This window comes from Alligator sinensis, unplaced genomic scaffold (genome assembly GCF_000455745.1).
Source record: "Alligator sinensis unplaced genomic scaffold, ASM45574v1 scaffold582_1, whole genome shotgun sequence".
NCBI classification, from domain to species: domain Eukaryota; kingdom Metazoa; phylum Chordata; order Crocodylia; family Alligatoridae; genus Alligator; species Alligator sinensis.
The window spans coordinates 181,759-203,367 of NW_005842651.1; the positions used below are offsets into that span (position 1 = coordinate 181,759).

The 21,609-nt window shown below is 40.0% G+C and overlaps 1 protein-coding gene across 2 annotated transcripts in view; it reads left to right on the top strand.

Annotated features, from left to right (window-relative positions):
• Window positions 1-21,609, top strand: part of PRR16 (proline rich 16) — a 317,291-nt gene that overhangs the window by 29,609 nt on the left and 266,073 nt on the right. The gene's annotated exons all lie outside the window — the stretch shown is intronic.

Sequence of the window (21,609 nt, forward strand, 5' to 3'; positions counted from 1 at the left end):
CCCCCCCCCCACGTCTGGCCAGCCAGCCAAAAATTCTAGTTAATAGTGTTCCAGTTACTCAAATGCTGGATAACAGGGATTTTACTGTAGTACTCTTAGAAGGTCATTGTAGTTACTGTAGTCTAGGAAATATACAAGTGGGCAGAGGTTGTTTGTTTGGGTTTTTTTGTATCTTTTATTGGAGAAACTGTATAGATTGGATCAACCTGTACCATTGGTCCAGTCAAAGATGCCTATTTTCTAGCATAGCTGATGCTATCTTGAAAGAAAATATGGGGAAGATTGCTTGCAGATGGTACTACAAAGGAGAGAGGTTGATGTGAGGAGATAATTTTCAATATCTATAAAAGATGAGTGTGCCACTTCAAGTAGATTGAGTCTGTGATTGACATCATCTCAGAAATTAGCTCTCTGTTCAGAGTTTATCATTTTTATTGGTTATATAGGAGTATTTAGTTACATATCTTATGTATGTTGAGTCTTCATAATGTTCCGGAATCAATATGCCAAATCTTTTATACAACAACATATTTAGCTTAATGCTGATCATGTTTAGCTACATACTGACTGTGCCTTCAATTTGTCTGTACCAGCTGCTGGATATAACTCTTTTATTATATGTAACAGGGAATTCATGGAATATCCCTGAATGCATTTCAGGTTACAGGTGAAGCAGGAGTGCATGCTAATGTATTGGGCCAAATTGTGGCATGTAGATGTTCCGTAAAACAAGTACAATGGCAAAAGCAGTGTTAATATACGCCTATATTGTAGCTGGAAAAAGCCACACAATATGAAGAGCAAGAGTAGGGACAACCCTTTCAGAAATGACCTATTACAGTAATAGGGGAACATGGTTCTTTGAAATACATGAACACTTAGTCTACTCCTAAATCTGGCTCTATAATCTACCTCCACAGATTTGGTCTCAGAAGATGTAGCATGGCTATTTTATATATCTGGAAGGACGAATGAATTGGGGCAAAAACATCTTGATTCTTACTTACTTTTACCCTACATGCTTTCCTGGAGAGAGCATACAACCATTAGTTAAAATTTAACTCAGTATTTATTTGTTGAATGAGTTAGATTAGTTCATCATTGTCTTCCAGATGTCATGCATTGGGTTTTCATTTATTTATTTTATTGCCTAAAATGTAGTCCTTTTTTCTGGAACACGAATGTGTAAGAAGCTATAAAATAATTGTATGGTAAACATGATAGTTACATAGCAGGAAAAACATGTTTTCTGTTAAAATGAATTAAAACATTTTTGTAAAACCCTTAAAATGCCAAACTTGATTCAAACAGTGTTCATTTAGATTCCTAATTCAGTAAAGCATAAAATTGTGAAAGTAGTACTAACCTATAAAGGGAAGACTTGGCTGTTCCCTTTGGAGCCATTCCACTGATTTGCAGTACTCTTTCCATACACTAATCCCTCTCATTACTTATAAATGCTCTTACCTTCCATTCTTTCTATGTTTCTCAATATGCTTAAGATGTTGACTCCCCTGTCTCCTGGTCCCAATTTATATATACTGTTTTTGTCATGATATGTGTGTTCTTACTGCTTGCACCCATTTACTAGGATACAAGGTGTTTCCTTCTTGTAGAGTAATGATACAGCTCCTTAATAGGTTGTCATGATGCAAAAATGTCTACTTCTGTTTACTGAAAATGTAGGAAAGCTACAAATTGCAAAAGCAACTTTGCTTTTTTAACCCCTTTTCTAAAATGATGGTACTAGTATAAAAGTTGTGATTGAATGTTTTTGCCTTATTCATAAACTTAGCCATTTAAAATTAGTTTTCCAAGCTGAATGTGGACAGGTGAACAAATAAGAAAAGCAAAGAAAGGTGGTAAAGAAGATTATAAATTACTTTAAAATATTAGGGTAGGTAGTGATGGTCACTGTTTTTTTTTTTTTTCATATTGTAGGCATAAATTCAGAGCTTAGGCTGTAAGGCTAGGTTGGCTAGGACTAGTTTTCTTTACCTCTCTGGCTGCAAGAAGCTAGTAGTGTGAGTACTCATGTGAGTAGACTGTTATGGCTCCTGCCAGGAGGAGCCAGCAGAGATGCTTTCAGTGGGATACCAAAACTTCAGTTTCAGAGTCCTTTTGGATACATTTTTAAATGTAAAACACAACATATCCTGAAGATTAGCAGACTATATATACCAGGAACAGTTGGAACAAAAAAGAAGACAAATCCAAATGGGACAGATGTACAGCAGGAAAAATGCACAGCAAGTAAAAGTGTAGAGACAGAACTACTTTACTATGATTTAATTCAAAACTGGTTGAAATTATGGAAAGGGCTCTGTAAAGAGGTGCATAGTCTGCAGGGGCTAAACCTAGCTGTCAGGTGATTACCAGTTAATAGACTGCCTGGTTGGAAGATGGAGCAAACTGGTAAATGAGGGTAGAGCCACAAAGAAGGTTAAAAGCCATAGGAGCAGACTGCAAAAGAGAAGAGGAGACTGCAGTGCTAAGGGAGATGCAGAGACTCCGTTGTCTCTCTGCAGTCAGAAGAAAGACAGCAGGACGTAGTTTTGTTTGTTGTTTGCATGAATGCTTGTTTTGTTTGCTTTGTTTACTGTGGGGACAAGGTTGCCCCCCCCCCCCCCCCCCCACTGTAAAACAAACTGGCTGGAAACCCTGAACACAGAGCTACTAGCCTTGATAAGGAAGCTGAGCTAGTGACCCACTTACAGGTTCCAATTAATTTAACTGTGTTTTTGATTAAATTCATGGTACCTTACTATTTGAGGTGTCCACAGCAGCCATGTTTTCCCATAATCTTTTAGCCTCAGTAAAATAAAATATGAATGCAGATCTGGTAATGGAACATAACAGGATTTAAGGAATCAAAATGAAGTTCAAAGTATGTGCTGACCCACATAATAGCAACGATAATCCAGCTGGTTTTAGATGTTTCCCAGAGTCCTAAGGTTCATGGACATTAGTTAATGTTACATATTACTTGTGTGTTTTTAGATTATGACATCTCTCCTAAAATTCTGAGGGCAGAAGTACAGCTTGTTAGACACTGTTACTAAGGGTCTTAACCTGTCTTGTGTAAATTAGCAGTTTTGGTCATGACTTTTGGATGGTAGGATTTTATTCTGATATGAGAAACCACAGATGAAGTAGGATGTTAATTCTACACTCCAATGGTTGTGATACTTGAAATGAGTTTGTCATTCACTTAGAGAGCTGAGTTCAAAGGCAGTTCATTCACAATTCAAATGAAGATATGAAACAGCTTGTGGCTCTTAGTGGAAATAAATTCTTCCTGTAGCAGAATGTTGCAGTTTTGTCACATTTGGCATTTTAAGCTTGCAGGCAAAGTTGGAAGAGTCAGAGTTGTGTGTACAAATGGAAAATGTATATTTCCCCTTAATGGTGGGAATGGGACTTTCTTGTTAGGATGCTAGGATAACAGAGACTTAAAGCTCTTTTAGATGCCTTTTGGGGTGACATGATCCTACAGGTGAAGTTTTGCTGTACCTTTGGTGATGATGATGATTGTTTCTCTGTCATATATTAATTACTCTGTAAACCTAACTCTTTGGGAACTGTCTAGTTTCCACAGGTATATCATCTGAGAATTGGCTGTTTGAGTTTTTTTAACAATTCAGAGGGGATGGCAGTGGGAGAGACTTGTGTGGGTGTCCATTAGCAGAGAATCAGAGCCCTGCTTTTCCTTCCTTCTCCCTGCTAGTAAGCTTTACTCTTCATCAGGCTATAATTTTTAGAAGACAAGACTCCCTGCCACCAGCGCTAGGATCAGCTCAGAGTTGCTGCAGCTGGATGAACGGATGGATGAAATAGGACACGCATAAGGAGAAGAAAACCAGCTGGAAACTAATATGGGAAGCAGGACATCAACACGAGAAAGAGACAGGAGGTGTTTCTGTCCGGTTTTGACACTGAGGAACAAGTAAACATTCCTTGCTATAAAAATTAAATCTGAAGTGTTTAGCTACAAAGCACGCAATGGTAGCTATATGTTCAGAAATATTTAATGACTGTTTTGACATCAATGATCTGTTTCCCTGCATAAATTTTAAAAATAGACTGAAATGACTCATGCTTTGAAAAATTGGAAATTGTCGGTAAACAGCAATATAATCATTCACTGTATGTACAGTGTTGAAAAGTAATGGGAAAACTAAAAGCATTATTCCCCTAAAGGTAGACATAATGAGTCTTATTAATGCATGGCACAATCTGGTGTATAATCTACAATTTTGATCGCAAGTCATTACAGGGGAAGAAAATGGAAAATAATTTTGCAGTCAGAGGGTTTTTTTGACTGTTAAATTAATTCGTGCTCCTTAGGTTCCAAAAGCATCTTAATATAAGCTTCATTTATATATACTTTCTTTCCTTATACACATTATCTGTCTCTTTTATTAATTAACTTTTATCCTATGAATTGTATGTCTTAATAGTGCGTTTTTAATCTGGGAATAATCTATTTGATTACATGATTTAGGAGCAAGCCCTCTTCTTTGTCGAAGCTCCTGTGTACATTTTGAAATGTTTACTAGCTTTATGTAATTATCCAGTGTCATCCTATTTTGTGTTCCTTAGTAAATATTGAAAATATTTCAGCCTACATTTTATAATATAATTTATCTCCCCTGCCCTCTTTTGGAAACAAAAAAAGAAGGTCAAAAAGAATCATTTGATTTGTCAAACCTAAAAATGTTACATGGATTTTATTGACTAACATGCACCTCAAAGGCTATTTTTGGCATGAGTAGATTTTGCTGCTTATTCTGTGACACTAATTAAAATTATTTTGCCCGAAAGCTTGTGTACTGATTAATAATAAAAATAACACAGACCAGATTCATGAACATCATATTTTTATATAGCACATATATATTCTAGGTGCTCATAGACAACACATTAGGACCATGTTTCTGCTACACAAATCTTGAAATCTATGGCCCTCATCTTGCAAATACTGGTCCAAGTGTTTAACTAGATTCATGGGTAGTTCCACTGAAGGCAAAGGAGACAAGTTGCATGATAAATGTAAGCACATGCTTTGGTCTGGTTATTTGCAGACCCTGGCCTCTATTGAGACATATTGGCATGAAGTATTTATAAACATTCCTTCCCATCTTCTCAGTTACCATAAATATTTTCCTGCATTCACTGTAACCTGCATTGTGTAGAATTATGTTGCTGCATGATAACCAAAAACTGATTTCTGGAAAAAGTTCATTGTCTACAATAATCACTAAAATAAGAGGGATAAATGGTTAACACATACTTTTAAACTAGAAGTAGAGTAAAAAAATGGATTTGCAAATGTATCCTAAGCTTAAAATGTCTCTGTATTTTAGTATCAATACTGATGGTTTGTAGTAATTATATCCCCTAAACTTTGCATTTTCAATCTCATCAATTCAAAAAGTTTTCTCAGTCTACTCCTTTACCTTTAGAGTTTTAGGACTCATATATATGTTGTGAAAGTTACAGAAGCATCATATTATATGACACACATGTCATACATGGCACATTTGCAGCAAAGTGAAGTCAGTGTAACTCTTTCTGTTGACTTCAACACCTAATAAAAGGCCTGTCAAAGAAACAACATAAGGCTGATTTTAACAGGGTGCATAACTCATAATACTCAGTAATTTTCAGTAGAGGGGTCAATTAGGATAATTTATTCATGAAGAAGCATTTTTAATTTGTCCCATAGACCTAGAGGTCTGTTATGGGGGTTAATAATACTATGATGTGTGTGTTGTTTTTTTTATAGTAGTAATTATAACTAAATTATGCATTTGAATTTTTAGAGCAATAGGAAGTTAGGAAGGACTTGTGATAATTTTTGTTGTTGTTGAAGCTAGTTTTACTGTAAACTAGGGGGTCAAACTCGACCACCCCCACCCCCCTGGACTGGATCTGGACCTGACAGCAGTAGCTGTTGCTTGTCCTCATGGGTGTCTGGTGCCTCCTGAGTTGGGGGGGTGGGGGGGAGGGCAAATGGGACACGTGTCCTCCCCAGCTGCCTGTCAGTGACTGGGGGAGGGGTCTCCCTGCGGCCACTTGCACTGACCTGGAAATGCGCTCAGGGAGTGCACGTGAAGAGACTGTAGGTCAGATCTAGCCAGCAGGTTGTGTCATTGGCATTCTTGCCATAATCCTAGAGTGAAGACCTTGAGTGTGCATCCTCACACACTTGTACTAGGACATATTAATTTTTCCTGTAGAAACAAAGTTCTCCCATTGTTTTCTTTACTGAATAGTAGAAATGCTGTAGTAAGTTTTCTGTTTTCAGCTGAAAGGAATAGCTTAACACCAAGGCAAAGTACAGGCATTTGAAAAGCCCAAGGTGGAATGTATTCAATTTACCCAGCTTTCTCCAAGCTGTATAGATTGAACCACGAATGAACAGAATGCATGTTCACTCTTGGGTGGGAGGAAGGAGCCACACAGATACCTGCACTGGCCAGGCAAGGGGCACTTTGGCATGCCTCCCAGTGGGGCCCCGTTCCCCAGCCCCACCCCACACCAGCAGCTCTGTTAGCAGCAAGGGGACACTTCCCACCCCCCCAGCTGTGGTTGCTTGAGTGGCAGGGTAGGGCAAGGGCAAGGCCACGGTGGTGGTGGTGGTGGTGGGGGGGGGGCTCTGCTTCCCCACTGCCATCATGCTGCTTGGCTCAGCTGACAGCCTGCATGGCGCTCAGCCCTGCTTCTACCCTTGTCCATGTCAGGTGATCTTGGCAGGGTGTGGGGAAGGGTGGGAGAATGCAGGCTCCCCACAGCTGTGCTTGCTTAGGTTTGGCAGGCTGGGGTTGGGCCTGAAGGGTGGGGGTTCTGCTCCTTCCTGCCCCTGGCCACTGCCTGGCTTAGCTGACATGGGCAGACAGGAACTGAGGCTCAGAACTGCTGCACCAGAAATGTCAGCCTAGCAACGGCATCAAAGGTGGTGGAGTGGAAGCCTCCTCTTCATAGGCCCAGTCCCAGCCCCTCCAGACCAAAGAAAGCACAGCTGTGGGAAGCCTGTAGTCCCCGATCCTGCCCAGCTTGGCTGACATCAGCAGGCAAGAGCAAGGCTGAAAGCTCTGTGCACTGGCAGCAGAGCTGAATAGCTATGTAGACTGGCAAGAGTAAGCACAGTTGATGGGGGAGCTCACACAGTGGGGGGCCCCTGCTCCTCCAGCCCTTTACCCCCCCACACTGCCACTAGCTGGCATAGACAGGATGCAGGCCTGGGGAGCAGGAGCTTTGCTGCTGCAACAATATGACAGCCTAGGGGGTGGGGCCAGTCCAGCTTCTTGGAGCAGACAGCACAGGCATGCAAAGGATTATGGGATGCTGGAGGACAGTGAGGTAACTTGAGTTGGGAGGAGATCTGGGACAGAAGTTCAATAGACCAGTTTAACCTGAATTAGTTAAGTTTGATACTACATCCAGTGAGGTCTATCTTAAATCAGTTTTGGCCATTTTGAAACTATGTGCACTAAACTTCTGTTCTGTTACACTTGAACTGATTTATGTGTAATGTCTGCCCCTAGCCTAATAGACCAAGATTATTATGACTTTACTGAGGTAAAACCCTATTTCCAGAAATGAAGGGTAAATAGTAATTTAGTAGGGATCAAGTGGGGAGCTTAAGAATAAAATGGAATTGGAGAGTGTGAACAGCATCATATACAGAGTCCTAATGAATAAAGATCTTTAGACTATGATAGAGAGAGTAGAATGAACAAAAAATCCATCATGTTGCATTTGTTACCAAGATGATGGTGTTTTTTAACCTTTGCTGACCCAGTTTAACTATGAATGATAACTGTCTGATTTTCAAGCCTCTAATGATAGTCATTGAAGACTAGAAACGTATGGAGGGAGGGGGCGCAGGGTACCCTATAGCTAAGGCAAAAATCTGCTAAAAGCACAAAGCAGCCATTTCAGAAATAAACAGGGAATGACAGTTATGAACCTTTTACATTAATCTTTTTTTAGTCACTTCCCTTGTAAAATATGCAGAATGTACTTTACATCCAGCAAAATATACTTTCGTTATTCATTGGCCATTTTTATCTTGTGAACTGGTGGCTTCTACTTTATTTCCTTGGGGGATGTACAACCCTGAAAAGTTCCCTCGTCCTTTCCGCTCCCACACTCAAGTACTTAAAAGGAGGAGCAGTACAGTTCAACATGCAAAATACTTCAGGTCAAGGAAAAAAAAACCCTTGTAGCTAAGGGGTGTCTGCACTCATTTTAAAGCTTGCCTCTGGGATCGCCTTAACCTACCATCATAAGCTTCATGTGCTTCATGTGAGCATTTACATTCTCTCTAAAGCAAAACACCTCAGGCTATGAATATGCCATATCTTGTAAGCTAAGCAGAGTTGGCTTGGCCAGTAATTCAGTGAGGAAAACAGGGAAAAGCAGAGGTTTCTGTTGCTCCAAGTAGAATTTGTTATTCAGTGTTGATGTTATTTGTATTACTGCAGCACCTTGGAGACCTAGTCATGGCCCAGAACCCTACTGTGTCAAGAACTGTATAAACCAGTGGTCTCAACCTTGTTAGACTCAAGTCACTCCTTGGAAAATGCCAGTTCTTAGCTTTCACTCACTCCTGGCCTGCAGAAAAAATAATAGCACAATTCTTCTGTTGAAATCAGAAAGACCACAACAGGTCAGAATGTTTTTGGTACTATGGATTCCTATTTGACATCTCTTGAGTTTTAAATTATGAACCATGTGTGGGTGTTTGCTAATATTGCTAATATTGCATAGAATCCTTAAAAGGCTCTTGCAGCACCCTAGGGTGTCCTGGCACCCAGGTTGAGAATCACTCGTATAAAAAAAAAACAGGATCTACCCTAAGGAGTCTGCGGTGTAAAGTGTGAGTCAAAAAACTTTAGACAGACAGGGGACTACAAAGAAACAATGAGATGTTATTGGTTGGCATCATCAATGGTGATCTCGGAACACCTGTACCCTAACTTAAGGCTTTTTATATTCATTGTGTAAAAAGGGGTATTTAAGGAGGTTATAAGAGGTTTTTGTGGCATCTGGAGCATTCCTTCCAAACAGGAGAGGCAGTATAGGAGAGATCACAAAAGTTCTTATTTGAAAGTGTAGCAAGCAGGTGGTAGAGACTGGGCTTATCAGAGGTAAGAGTCTACCTTTAGACAGAGAAGAGGATGAGTGGCGTTGAGGATAGACCTTCTAGTCAATGACAAGCAACTTATTTCTGTTGGTAAAGGCTGCTGGAATCCAGGACAGGGATCAAAGTGACATGATAGGAGAATGATCTTTGCCGCAGAATTTGGAATGGAACTGAATGGGACAACATTGCATTTGGTAAAATTAGAGAAAATGGAGATGTAGATCTAATTTCTTCCAAAATATTCACAACTAGTTGTTTCATGTCCTCTGTCAGCCTATGCAAGCCTATTTCAACAGTGTGTTAGGTGATCAGAACTTGATTATGAAAATGGCTCAGCTTGGTTCTTGACTAAAATATCTGCACAGACCACAAATGCACAAATCACAAGTGCAGTATATGTACAGATAAGTACAAGTGCAATAGCACTATCACCAGCTCAGCTATGGCTCTTAGACTGTGAATAGTTTATCTAGTTTGAACAATCTGTGGTGAAGTTGTTACAGATAAATTCATATGGCATATTGGCAATATACTTGAGAGGACAGCTATGGAGCAATGAGGAACAACTTTTTGCAATGTGACTGATCACATAACTTTACCTGATTTGGGTATGTACCATATTTTTAAAAAGGTCTAGAATGCTAGCGATACTCATGGTACCACTGGAATGAGTCGTTTTCCCCAACATTATATGCAAACAACACATTTTCAACCATGGAAATGAATCCTTTTGCCATAAATAGCCTCTCAGTCCTACAAATCCTGTTCTTCCCTGTATTTTTGCCAGACAGAATTGACAGGAACACAACCCATATTCTTCAGTATTGGAGACTTGAGAATGTCAGATATTTAGCTCCTAGTAATTTATAGCAGATCTGGCAATATTTTCTTTTCTTGAAGTCCTAAACCTTGAAGCCAGGTTTATTCACAAGGTTCCCTGCTTTTATATTTAAAAAACAAACAAACAACTAAATAAAAATGTCTAGATCTGTCCCTGGCATTTTAGAGGTGTTTATTTTGAATATAGATACAGAAATGAAAAATAAACAAGTAGTATATTATATTTTAATAGATTATATGATATTATTTAAAAAAAGGATGACTTTTATACCGTGTTGATTTTTAGGGGCCTGACCAGTGATTAATGAATATCTGGCCTTGACAGTACTGTTATAGTGGCATGGCATAATTTGTGTTGGTTTCCATGGAATGGTTAGAGTGTTTCTAGAACTGTAGAATTCTGCTTTATGCCAGGGCAGTTAGCATGGAAGACTTTAATTTCTTCACTGGTTTTGTGAGAAGCCACTTTTTACCTCCAGTACTTAGGAATTGTAGCTTCAGTTGAGTTGACATGCTACCAGGACTTCCCAAGGTGATGACTACCTCACTCTGGAAGGAAGGGGAGAAAGAAGGAATAAATTTGTAAGCACTGGAAGAAGAAGGTGATTAGGAACAGTCAGCATGGATTCACCAAGGCCAAGTCACTCCTGACCAACCTGATTGTCTTCTACGATGAGATGACTGGCTCTGTGGATGTGGGGAGACCAGTGGATGTGGTATACCTTGATTTTAGCAAGGCTTTTGACATGGTCTCCCACAGTATTCTTACAGGCAAGCTAAGGAAGTATGGACTGGCTGAATGGACTGTAAAGTGAATAGCAAACTGGCTCGAGCATTGGCCATAGAGAGTAGTAATTACTGGCTCAATGTTTAGTTGGCAGCCAGTACAAGTGAAGTACCCCAGGGGTAGGTTCTGGGGTCAGTTTTGTTCAATATCTTCATCAGCAACCTGGAAGATGGTATAGAGTGCAGCCTCACCAAGTTTACAGATGACACCAAGTTGTGGGGAGTAGTAGATACATTGGAGGGTAGGGCTATGATTCAGATATACCTAGACAAATTGGAGGATTGGACCAAAAGAAATCTCATGAGGTTCAACAAGGACAAGTGCAAAGTCCTGCACTTAAAATGGAAGAATCTCTTGCACCACTACAGGCTGGGGGCTGACTGGCTGGGCAGCAGCTCTGCAGAAAAGGATCTTGGGGTTATAGTGAACAATAAGCTGAATATGAGCCAATGGTGTGCCCTTCTTGTCAAGAAGGCTAACAACATACTGGGCTGCATTGGAGGAGTGTCGCCAGCAGGTCAACAGAAGCGATTCTTCCCCTCTATTCAGCACTGGTGAGGCCACATCTGGAGTACAGGCAGTCCTTGGACTTACAACACAATTGGTTCCTGAAAACTGCATTTTAAGTTGAAACGTTGTAACTCAGAACCAATTTTCTCATAAGAAACAATGTTATAAATGGGGGATTGGTTCCTGACCCAAGGCCCATTACCCTATTTTCATTAAAAAAATACCTCAGAATGTTGTACTCCATCAATTATAGATGAGTAATATAGCTACATTAATGTATTTATATTGGTAATAACAATCATATCGATTTGTAAGGACTTCTTTGTGGTGACTTTGCTGGACTTTTTGAAAGGATCTTGGTTGGACTTTTTGAAGAGTTCTTGGCTGGAGTCTTCTCAGGGTTCTTTGTTGCAGGTTTTTCTGGAGTCCTGTCTGCTTTCTTAAAGAAAGTGTCCAAGGAAGTTTGGACAGATGTTCTCCAGAGAGGTGAGCGATGCAGTGAACTTGTTTGCTGGTGTGGCATCACATTGGATCAAGTGTTGTAAAGTTGAAACTGACATCATGAAGTTGAAATGGGGTGTCAATTTATAAATGTTGTAAGTTTGAAATGTTGTAACTCAAAACATTGTAAGTCAAGGACTGCCTGTACTGTGTTCAGTTTTGGGCCCCCCGCTACAGAAAGGATGTGGACTAATTGGAGAGTCCAGTGGAAGGCAATGAAAATGAAGAGTGGCCTGGGACACATGACTTAGAAGGAGAGGCTGAGAGAACTGGGCTTATTAATCTACAGAAGAGAAGACTGAGAGGGGATTTAATAGCAGCCTTCAACTATCTGAAGGGTTATTCAAAAGAGGTTGGAGCTAGACTGTCATCTGCCACCACTGAGAACAGAACAAGGAGCAACAGTCTTAAGTTGCAGCAAGGGAAGTTCAGGTTAGATATTAGCAATCATTTTCTCACTAGGAGGGTATTAAAACATTGGAACAGGTTACCCAGGAAGCCTGTAGACTCTCTGTCCTTTAAAGTTTTTAAGACCTGGCTAGACAAAGCCTTGGCTGGGATGATCTAGTTGGGGATGGTCCCACTTTGAGCAGGGGGTTGGACTAGGTGACCTCCTGAGGTCCCTTCCAATCCTAATTTTCTGTGATTCTAAGGTAGTGCCAGGAGGCAAATAGAGTTACCTTAAATAGGCAGAAATGGCAACATCTAGTCGCTTCTTCGCTAGTTTAAGTATCAGACCATGAATTTTTCTTGAAATAACTTATGCATGTGTTCCATAAGACTAGTGAGATTTTTCTTAAAGGGGGAAAAAGCTAGATAATTTAAAGAAAAACATTTTGTAAAGGTTAATTTGAGAGACTTTTAAAGTAGCTACTTAAAGTTATTTAGTGTCTGTTTTTCTGTTTAGTTAAGAAAATGGTCAATATGTACTGGCGATACTATCTTTTGAAACTCTTCTGTAGCTGCCATATGTTACTGAAACACATTTGTCATCACAAATTTGTTTGTAATAAGATTTGTTGTAATGCTGTTCCTCTAGTCCTCCAGATTTATTTTAACTCTCAGTCCTCCAGCATCCCAGGATGCTTTTCATCTCCCCTTTAAACCTCCCCACCTCTCCCGGGTGGTTTGGCTAGCTTTGGCCCATGGTCCAGCCAAGCAAGGTGGCATGGTCTTGCAGCCTCTGGCTTCTGGCCTGAGCCAATGCAGGCATGTGGCTGCATTTCTGGAATCAAATGTTGAATGTCTGTTCACTTTCTTATTGGTTCAATCTGCAGTTTAGGCTAACCTGCGAAGATTGAATTGATTCAACCTTGGGCTTTTTGACTGTCTGTACATATCCCAGAGGCCTAAGCCATTTTTATGCTGATTTTTGAGACTATTCTATTCTCTAGCTAAATTATATGCTGGTTATGATGGTTCAGGGTTGTGCATGGTGGGACTTTACCTCAGTAGGACATCTACATGGAAATAGTTTTCATAGATTTCATAGACATTTGGGCTGGAAGGGACCCCAGAGGATCATCGAATCCAGCCCCTCGCCCCAGGGGCAGGAAGTCAGCAGGGATCATAGGATCCCAGAAAGATAAGCATCCAAATGTGTCTTGAAGGCATTCAAAGTGGGTGCTTGAACCACCTCCGGTGGCAGTCTATTCCAAACCTTGGGGGCTCAGACAGTGAAGAAGTTCTTTCTTATGTCCAGCCTGGATTGGTCACAGTGGAGTTTGTGACTGTTCAATCTTGTCATCCCTTGGGGGGCTCTAGTGAACAGACGTTCCCCCAGATCCTGATGAGCACCCCTGATAAACTTATAGGTAGCCACCAGATCACCCCTGAGCCTGCGCTTTTCCATGGCTCTCAGCCTCTCATCATAAGGTCTGTTTTCCTGACCTCTGATCATGCGCGTGGCTCTCCTCTGCACCCTCTCAAGCTTCTCCACATCCTTTTTGAATTGTGGAGCCCAAAAGTGGATGCAGTACTCCAGCTGTGGCCTCACCAAGGCTGAGAACAGAGGGAGAATGACGTCCCGGGATTTGCTTGAGAAGCATCTATGGATGCAAGCCAGCTTTTTGCTCGCTTTACTAGCTGAAGCATCTCATTGAAGGCTCATGTTCATCTTGTGGTCAACCATGACCCCCAAGTCCCTTTCATCTGTAGTGCTTAGCAGCATAACACTACCGAGCCTATAAGCATGCTGCAGGTTTTTCCTCCCAAGGTGGAGAACCTTGCATTTTTCGATGTTGAACACCATCAGGTTCTCATCCGCCTATTTCATGGGTCTGTCCAGATCCGCCTGCAGTTCTAATAGCACTGGAGCAGGTAGGGGTATCTTACATTATATGGTACACTGAGTGGCACTTCATAGAGTCTGATTTGATGGAATCTGCTGTTTTTAATCTTTGCAAGTCAGTTTTGAAGCAGTTGTGAACTTTTTGTTTCAGAAGGTTATGCCTCTTACTTATTCCCGTCTAAACACCTAGGATAATTTTTGCCGAATTACAATGAATTAACTGCAATTCATCTACAGATTATTTTTCCCATTGATGTTACAAGCTTTTTTCCCTGATGACATAAGCTTTGGGTTTTTTCCTTCCTATGAAATTTCTCTTAAAATCTGTATTTCTTGTAATAAAGCGTACTTCAGATTGTGTATGGCTTACTGCATGACTAATGCAGTAAATGTAGCCTGATGTAACTTATCACAATATGACTTGTCATCTAAAAACATATGTGAAGACAAAAGTGAGGTTCTGGAAGCTAATGCTGAGGAAATTAATGGTAAAGGCAGATCAAGAAAAATGTATGCTTTTAGGCTAGGTACAAACATTCAAAAAGCCTGAGGCAGAATCAATCCAAAGTGTGCAGTTTTCTGTAAGCAACGTAGTTTAGCTCAGTAGCAAACAGAACACAAATTCGACCTTTGATGTGGAGGGACAAATCTTAGATCAGGTTCCATCATTTTTAAAGCAGTTTGTGTGTGCCAAACTTCTGTTCTGTTATGGGTATAGACCAGTTGCCGATCACTTATACTGGTAAAAGTGTAATGTCTGTACCTGGCCTTAAAGAACAACTTCCCTACCCCTTCACCTGCCCCCTCTAATTCTCAGTCCACAAAAAAGGAGGAAAGAAAAAAGCTGGCTACTAGAGAACATTTTTCCCGTGCTGCCCACATAGTGGAAATGCACAGAGTATATTTCTCTGGCTCATGTCTAGTGTTCACCTTCTAACTGGGGATGAAGACAAATAATTGACAAAGCCAATATGCAAATTCGTAAGACCTCAAGTACAATCATTTCACTCATGGTACTTTGCAGCCTCCTGTCATTCATTCCCAGCAATCTAAACCTTTGGGGCTTGAATCTTAAGCATTCAAAATTATATTTTTTAAAGCTTCTACTTTTCAAGCTTCCTCCCCTCCCCCCCACCCTTTTATTTTTAATAGTTCCATCAACCAGTGAGCATTTCTGTGAGAGTCCAAAGGGGACCACAAAAACTAGAACATGTTCTCTAGACAGTATAATAGTTTAATATAAATTTTTGATCATATTATACATATTTAAGTATGTAAATATGTTTTAGAACATAATTAATTCATTGAGGTAGTGCTGCTGAGCTGTTGCTTGACAAGTTGAAGAGACAGCGATAAAAAGATTGCTAACTGGTGTCTAATGAGTTGAAGCCTATGTTTAACTTGTGAACAGTGAGTTAATCTGAATGCTAATTATGGCAGAAATGCAATCACAAGTAACTTTTTTTTTGGTAGGTATTTCAAGGTCTTGTCATAGCCATTGGTGAGGAAAATGGATACAAGCACGATTGCAAGGGTGACATTGACATATATAGTTTGCTGTTTGTCTTTTAAAAAAATATCCTAAGTCTTAGCCCAGTATTTAACATCTAGTTTTCTGATCTTTCTATCTCAATAGTCAAAGGAAGGATTAAAGCAGGATCCTTGGGTGCAGGGGGCATTGATGCTTCAGTTGTTTATGGTGCACCAGGGAGAACATCTTAATAATAATTGCTACATACTGACTTATTATTGTCAGATCAGGATGTAGGATTAAGGGAATGCGCTGGCAATTGCTGATACCCTTCAGAGTCCATGTCAGAGTGAGAACAAGGGACATGGTGGTAAACAAAGGCAGATGTGATTCTACCTTAGTCAGTATGTGCCAGTTGCAACTTTGGCTTTCCAGAGTGTATGGTGTGAAGGGGCCTGGAATTTAGCCAGCATGGTTTTAATCCACCCTGGATATTCTCTTAACATACATTTGAAATCAGTACAACGTTAGAGGAATACTTGGTATATTCTGCACAGTGGAACACATAATGTAGCTAGATGTATCCAGAATATCTAGTAGTGAAGCAGCTGACATAGTTAGATTTACTGAAATAAATATTTTAAATAATGTGGGTGTAATAAGATAAGTAGTGAGTGCATGGAATTTGCTATCATGGGATATTACTGGGGCTGATAGAATATTTAACTTGGAAAGAATGTTTTGATTTGCTTCTATTCAAGACCCTTTCATGTTTGATTTCTACAGACATTTAAATGTTTGACCTTAGCTAGCCTAAATATACTTAATGTAGATTTTAGTATATACATCATTTGCTGAAAATTATTTTCAAGTTATATATTCAGTCAGAAAATGTACAGTTCTTTGTATGTTGACTAGTTAAGGCATCTGATTAAGAATCAGGAATAATAGCTAACCAGTGCAGGGTATGTTGTAAATATTTTGATTCAATAAGTCATTTACACTATGTTATACTGACTAGAGGGATGAAAATAAGGTACAAAGTATAACTTTAAATATTCTGAGAGAGGATTATAAAACAAACAAGGCATATACTAGAATGCATGTGACTGGTGGGGGACCCCCCCCCCCCCCCCAAAACAAAAAATTCCTGTCTATTTAAAAGAGACTGGTTTCTATGCTAGAACCATGTCCTCTGCAAGTATAACACAGGTCCTTTCCAAATAGGTATGTTTTTTCCAAGACTTCTAATGTAATTCCTTTCCCACCCCCGCAAAATATATAACTTGGCTGAAAATAGCTCAGAAACTTTAAATAGATTCATACTTCTTAAGGCCGGATACCCAAGTCATAAGATCATTTAAGCTCACCTGATTTTTCCTGAATAACTCCAGGGAAGAATGAGATGCTCATTCCTTCTGGTACCTTATAAACAAAATGGAATGAACTAATAATTGTAATAGCAATATTTCTTGTCAAAGCTCTTTAAAAGGACTTGAGATATAGCAGTTATTATATTCTCATTTTTGCAGGGAGCTAAGGTGGAGAAGTTAAGTGGCTTAGACGGTCAGAGGAGGAGAGGCTGTCATTGCTGGTGTGATAACAGTGGATCGAAGTTTCTGGCTATCAGTGAGGTTATACCAAGACATCAAAAAATGCAGTGAATTTTCTCTTTCCCAGTAGTTGATCATGGCTTTGTTATTTTGGTGCTCAACAACTTTATTTATTGTGGCTGTATATTACTGTCTGTGTGCCCATTTTAATGTTGATGGTTCCAAGAGGTCAAACCAGGCTTCCTCTTCCTTCTGAATACATTCTTCCTTTTGTGAGTCTCTGAATTTTCACAGTATGGGGCTATAGCCAGCTTAATTTATTTCTGTGAAATCAGCATCAGCAACATGTCAGGCCTGTGACTTCCAGGAGAAAAATAACAACAACAGTAAAACCACCATTAAAAAACATAAACCTATAAAAATGTGTCATCTAGAAATATTTATTTTCTAAGTATTCTGAAGGGCAATTGTTCTTTTTCAAGTTGGTTTTGACTCTCTGAACAGTATAAGCATGGAAAAGGGCTTTTTTTCTCTCTTGGATTCCATCTAGTTAATAGCCTAAGTGAGGTGATACAAATAAGGGGGGGGGGGAAGAAGATACAGTAATAACTAAAATGTAAAATAAATATTAAAAGGAAATTTTAGGCTTTTCCCTCCAAAATCCAAATGCTTAATAGCTTGGGGAACCTTTTCCCCTGTCCAGCTGGATATTTTATAATGAGGTCAGCACCGCTTCTTTCTTCTCAATCTTCCTTGCAATTAGAAGAGGTTTTTTCTTCAATACATAATTTTCAGCATGCTGTGGTAAAATTACAGTATTTTTATTGTAATAAACACTTCACCGCATACTTGGTTTAGTTATGTTCTGTAAATATTTCCCTTGTGGGCAACACAGGTAAGGTACTTCAACTGTCGGGTGACCTCACGCATTTAAATGACTGTCCTAATCTTATTTCATTTTTATTTTTGTTTTTGTTGTCATCTGCATAGCTTAAAGGCTCATTTGCCCCAATCCTTTTGCATACAGAATTCTTCATCTATTAATAAAAATCAGACCCGAAAAAATCCAACAAGGTGAAAATATATGAAAAGGAGTCTGTCATTTGCTTTTTTGAGGTTTGTGGAGTTCCAGTGTCACAGGCTTTACATGTTTTTCTAATCATCAGCCCCAGTTGGAGAGAGAGAGGTAGTAGTGGAAAGGTAGACAAATGTCTGAGGTCAGGGGGAAAGGAGGAGAAAAGGATCTAAATAGGTATAGGCTCCCATTTTATATTGCAGCTTATTATCTTTTAATATGATTGTCATCTCTCGCTATGTTTTAGGGCCCCTCTACACATGTAGGCAAAGGCACGATGGGAGCTAATGTGTGATTGACACAGTTTTGCCTCCTGGCATGCCACACATGCATGACAGTAGGCAGGACTGTGGGATTGCACACTGGATCCCATTGTGCCTTATTGCTGGTGCAGCTCCTCCTACACTAGCAAAACGTAGGCTCCCATGGCAGCAGCCGAGCAGACCCCAGTTGAGGGACTTCCAGCTGTGGGGGCACCCCATATAATCTTGGGGTTGGAGGATCCCTGCTGCAGTGATCTTGTGGCCCTGGATGTGCAGGCAAACCCCCAGGGCTGGAGGATCACCATAAGGGCACTTGCCTCTGCCCTAGGGGTTACTTGTACCATAGAGCCCTAGGGATTATTGCAGTGGCAACCCCCCAGGGTCCAAGGATCTCGCATACTCCTGAGCCCTAGGGATTATGACAGCTGTGATCTCCAGGGTTTGGGGATTTCACACTCCAGTATATGCCATGATTATTACCCCCCCCCCCCCAAAAAAAAACCAAACAAACAAACAAAAAACGCTTGGGGTTTGGGAAACCCCTGGACCCTGGAGATTGTGGCTTCTGTGATCCTTAGGGCTTGGGAGGAGGGATGGTCCATAAGTCCCCAGGCCCTGGGGATCGGGACTGCTGTGAACCTTAGGGTTTGGGGGATTTTCACTGGGCATGGTGCGTGCCTATGGCTGGGAGGGAGACCCTGCTACACGTGCAAATTAAAGCTGGATTGAAACTGACTATAAAGTTAGTACATATTTTTGAGGTCTAACTTTATAGCTGGTTGGAGCTTTTTATCATGATAGCATCTTTGGACATGTAGCTGGTTTCCAGGTAATTGTGCAGTTAACCAGATAACTGTGCAATACCTGTAACATGTAGAGAGGGCCTTAAGTCCTCACTTCAGCTTTAGGGTACTAAGGGCTTTTTCCATCTCTGGCAGGTGCTTCAGGTGTCTCTTCTGAGGCCAGGTCAGTTGTAAATTATTTTCATCAGAACACTGAAAAGCATCTGAGATTCCTGCCAAATGTGTACTGCCACATTTCAGCTCTTTCCTTACCACACTTGGCACTGGTGTTCTAAACAAGTAACAGCAAAGCATGACTACCAACCATTTCTCATATCTGGATTTGTTGTTTGTTTCTCTTATTTCAGAAAAGAGATAAATAATTCTTGCTAATAATTAAAAATAATAAGCTATCTTTAAGAAGAAGCCTAATCTAGAAATTAATTCTAAATGGTAATGGTTAGGGGGGAACTCTCTATATAATCCTTACAATGGAAATATTTAGGCTGTCTCACCTTGTAACTATAATGTGGATGTGGATATTGATGTCTGTTTTACACTTCTGTTTCATTGTCTTTCTGTCCTTCCTCTCATTTCCCTTTTATACCTTTTATATAGGTACCTTTTTAATATTTTCAGTGTTACCTCTTCCTTCTTATCCTTCTTGTTGATTTTCACTTCCAATTTCCACATTTTTCATTGTCTTCTTCCTCTTTCCTTTCCTTCATTTATTTACTAACTTCCTTTTTTCTGACCCATCTCTTTATTTGTTCCTTCTTCCGTTCCCATTTTTATTGTAATTTATCCTCAGATGCATTCACCTTTATTTTCCAGTGTTGTCTTTTTCATAGTCCAATGATGTGCATATTGTATACCTCCTCATTTCTTCATCTCTGTTTTTAGTTCTGCTATTTTCCTTCTACTGATGTAAAACAAAGAGTGTATTCTCTTTCTCTAGAAGCAAAGAGAATCGCATATACTGTGTGTAAGAGGCTGATGAAGATTTCTGCTGGGTAAGGGTTGATGATTTGTGGGTGGTTCTCTGACTACATAGGTCTGACTAGCATTTTGCTTCCAGATAGGGCAGCTAAATCCTATGACTTTTGATGCTGCTAGGTGTGGGGAACATGCAAGAGACTTTTGTGGAACATATGTTGCAGTTAGCTACTTTTAAATGGAAAACAGCTACTTTTAAATGGAAAATACTTCTCCATATCTCAGGGGGGCACAATAAACAGATCCATTGACTGCAAGGTTGGATGAACGGATTTAGGCCACTGTCAAAAAGAGAAAACTATAAGCTTATTTGGCTTCTTTTTTTGTGGAAATAGGCAAATTCAACTCCATAGTAAACAGATGCAACACCCTCTTTTGGTCAAATATTTTCTTTGTTGCAAGGATGACTACAGCAAGTGAGAATTTTTGAAATGTTGATTTGTCAACTTTTTTGAAGGAATGTACCTTTTTCAGCTAAACTTTTATCAGGAAAGATTTCTTAGGTCCAGGATGAAATACAGAAAGCAAAGCTGGAGAATTGACAATAGTGTTGTGGTTTGGACATTCACTCAGGCTGAAAAACCTGAGCTCAACCTGGTCCAAACCAGACAGCCAGGATTTGCACCTGTGTTTCCCATAAACCAGATGTATTCCTGGATCATTTGGCTATTCTGGTCTTTCTCTTTTTTCTTCTGTTCTTGCTTCTGCTCCTCTGTGTCCTGCTCATGAACAGTTCAAACAGTCACTGCAGAATGGGAAAATGTGTATATTTTTACATTGTAATAAAGAAAATGTTGCTGCCTAATGTTACCATCGTACCTTTCTGAACAAAATGCAAGCACATTTGTAAGAGACTCCAAATTATGCACTTATTTGTCTAATTGATACCTGATGGAGGAAGGCTGATAAAATGACAGTGAAACCAAATGCATTTACTCACCATGATGGTACAGCGGTACCTGAAATCATATATAATGTTTTGTTAAAAATATGGCTTCTGCCTGAATAGCACATTTAATAAAGAGTTGTCCCTGCCTAAGTTAGCAATGGGCTGCTGAATAGATGTCACTGTTTAGTCTCTTTGGAGAACATGCCACATGCCCATTACTTAAGTTAAATGGTTTAGGGCAGGGGTTGTCAACTGGGGGAATGTGTACCCCTAGGGGTACTTGGAAAGGGGCAGGGGGTATGTGCGGGCGGGCGGAGTTGGAGCACCACCACCCACCACCTGTGCTGCTGCCTCCCAGGAGGAATAGTGATTTGCTACCAAATCACTTCATCACTTGATTAAGGTATTGTGTTGTCTAGAAAAAAATATCTGAGTGAGCCAATATTTTTATGATTTTTAGCAAGTAATTCTTATTCATCAATGAATTCCTTTCAAGGT